At 50.0% G+C, this 7487-nt stretch overlaps 1 long non-coding RNA gene across 1 annotated transcript in view; it reads right to left on the bottom strand.

The window, feature by feature from the left end:
* Positions 1 to 1642: 1642 nt before the first annotated feature.
* The window catches only part of LOC112546665 (uncharacterized), a 73296-nt gene continuing 67451 nt past the window's right edge, over positions 1643 to 7487 (bottom strand). The window contains exons 3-4 of the long non-coding RNA XR_012897255.1: positions 3164 to 3266; positions 1643 to 2263 (exon numbers count right to left, since the gene is read on the bottom strand). This is a non-coding gene — a long non-coding RNA (uncharacterized LOC112546665). The remainder of the gene's footprint in view (positions 2264 to 3163; positions 3267 to 7487) is intronic.

Genomic DNA, 7487 nt, shown 5'->3' with positions numbered 1-7487 from the left:
GATGGGTGCAGAGTAGGGACGTGAAGGACTAGTCAACTAGTCACTTCCTCTCCCCTTACTGCCTCTATCAGATAGAGGCAGCGGGGGGAGGGGGGAGAAGAGGCGGTACTTCAAAGTGGCAGCGCTACTTGAAGCCTGGGGCCAGCCCCTGGGCTCCATACAGCACTGCTGTTTTGAAATGCCATGTGCAGCCCAGGGCCAACTGGTATGTCTCCAGGCTGCACACGGCGTTTCAAAGCAGCAGCGCCACATGGAGCCCAGGGTCAGTGCGGGAGTCCCCAGCCGACTCTGGGCTCCACACACAGCTTTTGCCCAAGGGCTGTTGCTACACTTCAAAGGCAGAGGCGCCCTATCGACTAATCAAATAGTCGATGCAAAAAGCATTGATTAGTCAGTCGACACTTAACGTCCTTAGTGCAGAGATCTTTTGAAATGACCCCCAGTAGTGAGCTCTACATAGGGTTACCGATGGTTTAAAAAAAATTCCAGACACACTTGATCTCAGATGGGGGGACCGGCTGGGGGGGAACAGGGCTGGCTGGGGGGGGGGGGAAATGGGGCTGGCCTGGGGAGATCGTGGAGGGGTGGGGACCGGCCTGCAGGAAGCAAGGCTGGCCAGGAGGGGGTCAGAGGGAGTGGGGCTGGCCAGAGGAGATTGGGGGTGGGGGGAGGAACCGGCTGCCGGGAAAGCGGGGCTGGCCGGGAGGGAGTTAGGGGGAGCGGGGCTGGCCGACGAGGGGAGCGGGGGGCGGAGGAACCAGCCGCCAGGAAGTAGGGCTGGCCAGGGAGCATGCAAATCCCAGGGTGCTGCCCGTCCCACGCATGGTCCTGGCGGGGCGCATGGGCGAGTCTGGCCCTGGGGATTCCATCCTGCCCCGGCCCCACCTCCCTTCTCTCTACTGCGTAGTTGCATACTGCCTGACAGGTAGACATGCTCACACAGTGTGAGCGTGTTTACAAGCCAGGCAGTACACAGCTACGTACTGATACTCATGATAATAATAACATTTATTTAATTGGAAAATACCGGACATTTATATGTCCAGTATTTTCTTAATTTGTTTCCTGGACAGAAAGCTCAAATACCAGACTGTCCAGTTTTGAACAGGACACCTAGCAACCCTAGCTCTACAGGAAATCTGGCCCCCTTTTGTACAGAGTCTGGAACCTCCCCAAAATCCCAGCCCTACAGTCTGAACCAAACCCCACTGAGGTCAATAGGCATCTCTCCATGGGCTTTGGATCAGGGGTCTTCGCTGCTTTGAGATTTCAGCCAAACATTTTTAAAAGTCCTTTCCACAGAGCTGCAGGTCTTGAGCGAGGCCGATGAATTCCAGCATGCCCTGCGTGTAGATGCTGCAACTGAACAGACCCAGAAAAGGAGTTTCATCATAGTCCGTTTGTGTGTGTGAAAAAAGGAACTTGGATTCCAAGGCCCCCTCGGCCTCACCCGAAGCCAGCAGAGGCTCCCTCCTGCTCTTGCTCAACCCTACCGCAGTGGGAATGAGGAAGTCGAGGAGACAGGGCGGGGGAGGAGGGAAGGAACAGGCAAGCTGGAGATAAACAGCCTCTGAGCCATACTGGTTGGAAAGTTTCTCTACAGCGAGAGGGCAGGGGGGCAAAGAGAGAGTTCTGTCCCCTTGCAGGAGAATAGCTCACAGAGCATCAGAGCTGGCGTGAAACTATTGGGAACAGAGACAATCTGTCCTCTCTAGTCACCCCTGAATTCACGCTGGGGTGCAGGAGACACAATTTCCAGGTTTGCTCTAGGCATTGGCAGCATTTGAAATCTAAACCCAGCTCTTAATTTAAATTACCCTGGTCTTTGACCTGAGCCCAGATCTGAAAAGCCTTTGTGGTACCAATCCAGATTTTGGGGCCCAGGCTCAGTGTCATCATGGCAATAACCAGTGTTCCCTGTAAGCTGAGCGCTTGGGCAGCCACCCAGGAGAGATTCAGAGGCCACCCAGCTGATTATCAGAGCAGCAACAGCCTCCCATAGCCAGCAGTATGTGTTTCTGTGTGTGGTGCGTATCTGCAAATGCTTTGGTGCACATAACAAAATTCATTTCACACATGCATGGGGAAAAAATTAGAGGGCCATCCTTCACTGATTCTATCTGGTCTTGCATCAGCTGTGTGCAACAAGTGTAGGGAGGCTAGCAGCTGGTGTTTCACTGAAATCAGCTTGAGCTGGAGTTGGTCCATCACCTTCCTCAGTTGGATTCAACCCTTGATAAAAGCCGGCAGTTTGCTAAGTTGCCTGTTATCCAGAACACGACATTTAGTACAGCGAAAGTGAATATAAAAATAAAGCATTTCCGATAGATGTAAAAGTTTCTAAACAGCCTTAGGTTCCTGTGAGTTGAGCTCTCCTCTTCCCATGTGGTTTTGTTTTATTCATTGGGCACATCTCACCTCTCAAGAGAACATCATCAGCTGTAGGTCAGATACCCAGCTGGTGTAAAAGGACCATTGAAAACAAGGGAGCTGTGCCAATTACACAGCAGCTGATGGCCTGACTTGCGTCGCAAAGTATGTAGCATATAGAAATGGTACCGGGAGTGATAGCATCCTACCTAATCCACTATGGATCATCCCCCAGCTCATCCACCATAATGCTCAGTTCCATATTTATTCCAAGCAGGGCAATCAAAAGTACAAGGCATTATTCTCTTAGGCTGCGTCTAGACCGGCAAGTTTTTCCACAAAAGCAGCTGCTTTTGCGGAAAAACTTGCCAGCTGTCTACACTGGCCGCTTGAATTTCCGCAAGAACACTGATGATCTCATGTAAGATTGTCAGTGTTCTTGCAGAAATGCTATGCTGCTCCCGTTCGGGCAAAAGCCCTCTTGCACAAATGCTTTTGCGCAAGAGAGCCAGTGTAGACAACGCGGTATTGTTTTGCGCAAAAAAGCCCCGATCGCGAAAAAGGCGATTGGGGCTTTCTTGCGCAAAATTGCATCTAGACTGGCCACGGATGCTTTTGTGCAAAAGCACTTTTTGCACAAAAGCATCCGTGCCAATCTAGATGTGCTTTTGCGGAAATACTTTTAACGGAAAAACTTTTCCATTAAAAGCATTTGCGAAAAATCATGCCAGTCGAGACGTATCCTTAAAGAGCCACATTGATCCACTGGGGTTCACACTAACTCCTCTGATACCTGGGACTAGCAGACAGTGGTCATCCTTCTTATCCCATCTTCTATGGGGAAAGTTTGCTCTCAATATGCAGGAGTACAAGCAGATTTCTCTCCTCCATTCATCCTAAGGGAAAAACCAAATTCAAGGGATGACATCAGTTATATTGTCCACTCAGATAAATTCATCCATACATACAGCAACCCCCCCAAAAGCTGGTGTAACACTCAGTACTTAGATATCTAACTAATCCTTATTGGAGCCCAGTACATTTGGCAAATATTATTAAGCCCATTTTACAGTTCAGAAGGCTGCAGCAGAGGCATTACGGGATATGCCCAAGAGCAAAAAATCAGATGGGACTAGAATTCAAAGGGCAAAGTTCAGGGGTGATGAGTAAATTGGATCTGCCTACACTGAGCCTTGGTCTACACCTTAAAACTCATACTGACACGGCTATGTCAGTCAGATGTGTGAGATTTTACCAACAGAGTTGTGCCAATATTAGCCTTCCTGTAGCTGTACTTATACTGACAGAAAAAAGCTTTTCCTGGTAGAGCTTATGTTTCTTGGGAGACTGGTGTAAACGGTGCCAGCAGGAACACTTTTATGCTAGTATAAACTGCATCTACTCTAGTGTGCTGGTACAGCTATACAATCAAATGTTTTCTAGAGGAGGCAAGGATCTCCTAGATCAGTGTTTCTTAAACTTTTTAAAACCGAAGAATACCAAACAATATTTTTTTTATGAGGAACACCAAGGATTTTTTTATTGAGGGGGGAAAAAAAAAAAGGTCGGGGGAAGCAAAAACAATTCACACCTCCGACTGCCTCGTGGCACACCACTGTTCCCCGGAACACAGCTTAAGAAACACTGTCCTAGACACTTTCCATTGATATTTAACAGCCTACACACAACAAAGGGCCAGGTCTACACTACACTGTTAGGTTGACATTAGCTGCCTTGTGTCATCCTTGTAATGGAAGCGTCTTCACTTAAAATGTGGCTTCTGCCAACGTACGTATCCTTCTATGCCAAGCAGGGTAGTGTCACGGTGATGAAGACAGGTCGACAACTGTATTGCTTATGTCAATTGTTACCGGCTTTCTGGAATTGATCCACGATGCCCCATACTCACAAAAGAATCAATAGAGGTGCTTCTGGAGAGGATGTGCACTGACACAAGGAGCCAAGTGTGCAGTGATTTAATAACTAGGTTCTGGCTTAGTCTGCAATACAGTGTTACGTACAGGCAGTCCCCGGGTTACGTACAAGATAGAGACTGTAGGTTTGTTCTTAAGTTGAATCTGTATGTAAGTCGGAACTGGCGTCCAGATTCAGCCGCTGCTGAAACTGATCAGTTTCAACAGCGGCTGAATCTGGACGCCAGTTCTGACTTACATACAGATTCAACTTAAGAACCCCAGGCATCCCCAAGTCAGCTGCTGCTGAAACTGATCAGCGGCTGATTCCAGGAAGCCCGGGGCAGGGGCTTCCTGTAGTCAGCCACTGGTCAGTTTCAGCAGCGGCTGACTTGGGGACGCCTGGGGCAGAGCAGCTGGGGTGCTGCTGGGTTGGTTCAGTAGCGCCTTCGCTCCTCGGCGCTACTGGACCAACCCAGCAGCACCCAAGCTGCTCTGCCCCAGGCGTCCTGATTCAGCCGCTGCAGAAACTGACCAGCAGTGGCTGAATCAGGACGCCTGGGGCACAGCAGCTGGGGTGCTGCCGGGTTGGTCCAGTAGTGCCCAGAGCGGCGCTACGGGACCAACTGGCAGTGCCGCAGCTGCTGTACCACAGGCGTCCGGAGCAAAGCTGCGGAGCACGGGGGCAGCGGGACAGCCCAGACGCGCCGTGGCTGTCCTGCTGCCCTCGGGCTCCGTGGCTTTGCTCTGCTTTGCTCCCCGTCTCCCTGGTCTGTAGACCAGGGGGACGGGGAGCAAAGCAGCGGAACACGCGGGCAGCGGACAGCCCAGACGCGTCTGGGCTGTCCGCTGCCCGCATGCTCCACGGCTTTGCTTGCTCTCCCTGGTCTGCTGGAGACCAGGGAGACGGGCCCTGTTCGTAACTGCGGATCCGACATAAGTCGGATCCGCGTAACTCGGGGACTGCCTGTATATGTAAGGCTGCTCATGTAGACCAATCTCTGCAGCGTCTACAGTACAGTGCAGCTTCCATTGATGTAACTTGCACACTACACCGACTTGAGAACGTCACTTCTGTGAGAGGCATAGGCCTTAGGTGGATGTAGTTTCAGTGCAGACACAATGTTGCTGATATTGACTGTTGAGGCCTTTCCAAAGCTGCCTCACAACATCCTGCACTCACAATACAAATGTTACAAGTGCACCTGATGAGGACGGGCACTACCAATGCAAGGAGAGTAGCTTAGACATGCAAATGGATTTAATTGCGGTGGTGGCTGTATGTTGACGTTACTTAGGTTGACGTAGTTTTGCAGTGTAGACCTACCCTAGGGATTGTGTTAGCCGAGCTACACCGTCAGGGGTGATGTAACTATGCCAGGCCCTAGTCATTTATTCCGATTTACATTATACCAGCTGCTAGCCGAATTTAGCTAAACCAAAATTAACATGGTTTGAACTAAGAGTGTCCAGGCAGCCTTTTGTGCTAGTTTAATTAAATTGGTTGAAAGCCACGCCTTAAATTAAACCAGAGCAGCTGAGTGCAGAGACAAGTCCTAAGGGAGTCTATAATCCTCTAACTCAAACAAGGGACAGGAATACAGTGGAAAATCAAGCAATCCCCTTCTTACTTTAACTTACATTTTGTAACATCTGCAGGTTCCCTGGTGCATAAGTAACATTAACTCTGGGCTGGTCTATACTGGGATCTTACATCGGTCTGTCGGGGGTGTGAAAAATCCACACCTGAAAGATAGAAAGGGAATTTTCCCCAAGGCTAGGCCAGCCTAAACCCTGGTGTAGACAGTGCTAGGTTGACAGAAGAATTCTGTTAACTACCAACTCCCAGGGAGGCAGATTACCTACGAAGACAGGGGAACCGCTCCTGCTGATGTAGATAGTGTCTGTGCAGAACCCTACACAGCTGCACCACCGTAGCACTTGAAGTGTAGACATATCCTTAACCTCCTTTCACAGAAACGTTCCTGCTCATACACAAATCTGTATGATGGGAAAATCCTGCCCCCACCAAAGTGAATGCAAACCTGCCATTAACGTCAGTAGAGGCAAGATTACACCCAAGTCGATTAGATCCAACCCACTCTGAATAGAAACGTGTTACTGCCATGCCCTTCTCTTCATTTAACTCCCCCCTGCAGCACTGTGAATCGAAAGGGTGAGAGTACTGGGCTGGTTCCTCCTGAGAATCAGGGGCGGGAGGGACTGACTAAAACAAAGGTGAAATTGAGCCAACTAGCAAAGCCCACATCCCAGATAGAGAGAAGCACAAAGGACGGGAACCAGCTGCCTGAAGAGCAAAAAGAGTAGAATTTTAAACATTCTTTTCCTTGTGAGGATGTCAGTGGGGTCAACAAACTCGCCAAGCCCCATGGCAAGGCAGGGGAGGGGCGGGGCCTCAGACAGAAGGGGCGGGGCTGGAGCTAGCTTCTCCCAGGTGTCCTCAGTGATGCCCAGAGCATGCCAACAGGGTTCCAGCAGCAATTTAAAGGGCCTGAGGCAGCAGCTGGGAGCAGCAGCAGCTGGGAGCCCCAGGCCCTTTCGAATCACCAGGCCCTGGGGCAGTTGCCCCTTTTGCCCTCCTGTCAGGAGCCTGATGGACGTATTGCAAACAGTGAACCATAACTCAGGTGGGGAATTGTTTTCCATGTCACTGGGCCATGCACACTGATGGCAATCCCATAGAACCAATGGGTTGCTATCGGGGCAGAAGCTGAGCCATGTGTTCTTGGGTTGGAAGCAGTCTTTTCAGAGAAGAATTTCTGCTGGGAGTCAGGAGTTCTGGCTGCCTGATTTTTGAGGGAACGGCAAGCAGTTTGTTTTTAATCTGACAAGTAAACCACAAAAATCTCTCTCTGAAAACCTACCCCACAAAACAACTTTATTCTCCAATCAGGAAAGAATCATCAGTAATACATGACAATGGGAATCTGTTTTCCAGGGGTGAGGTGGGGGCATGTGAAGAGGGACTTTTTAATAGAAATGGCTAAGGGTGTGTTTTTTTAAACTGATGGGTAGAAATGGACTGTGCAAGAGCAGCCAATATGCCAGGTAGGGGGAAGGAGAAGTCTGTAACTGCACCTGCCTGCACTTTGTTTGTCCCTTGGATAAAGAACTAGCTCAAGTTACCGGAGTGTGTTGTGTTCAAACCTTTCTTGCCCTGCCCCTCCCTGAGCAGCAGAATCC

Source organism: Pelodiscus sinensis, chromosome 22 (assembly GCF_049634645.1).
Source record: "Pelodiscus sinensis isolate JC-2024 chromosome 22, ASM4963464v1, whole genome shotgun sequence".
In the NCBI taxonomy this organism is placed as follows: Eukaryota; Metazoa; Chordata; order Testudines; family Trionychidae; genus Pelodiscus; species Pelodiscus sinensis.
Note: the sequence above shows the minus strand (reverse complement) of the source record. Positions and strands in the feature narration are given on the sequence as shown.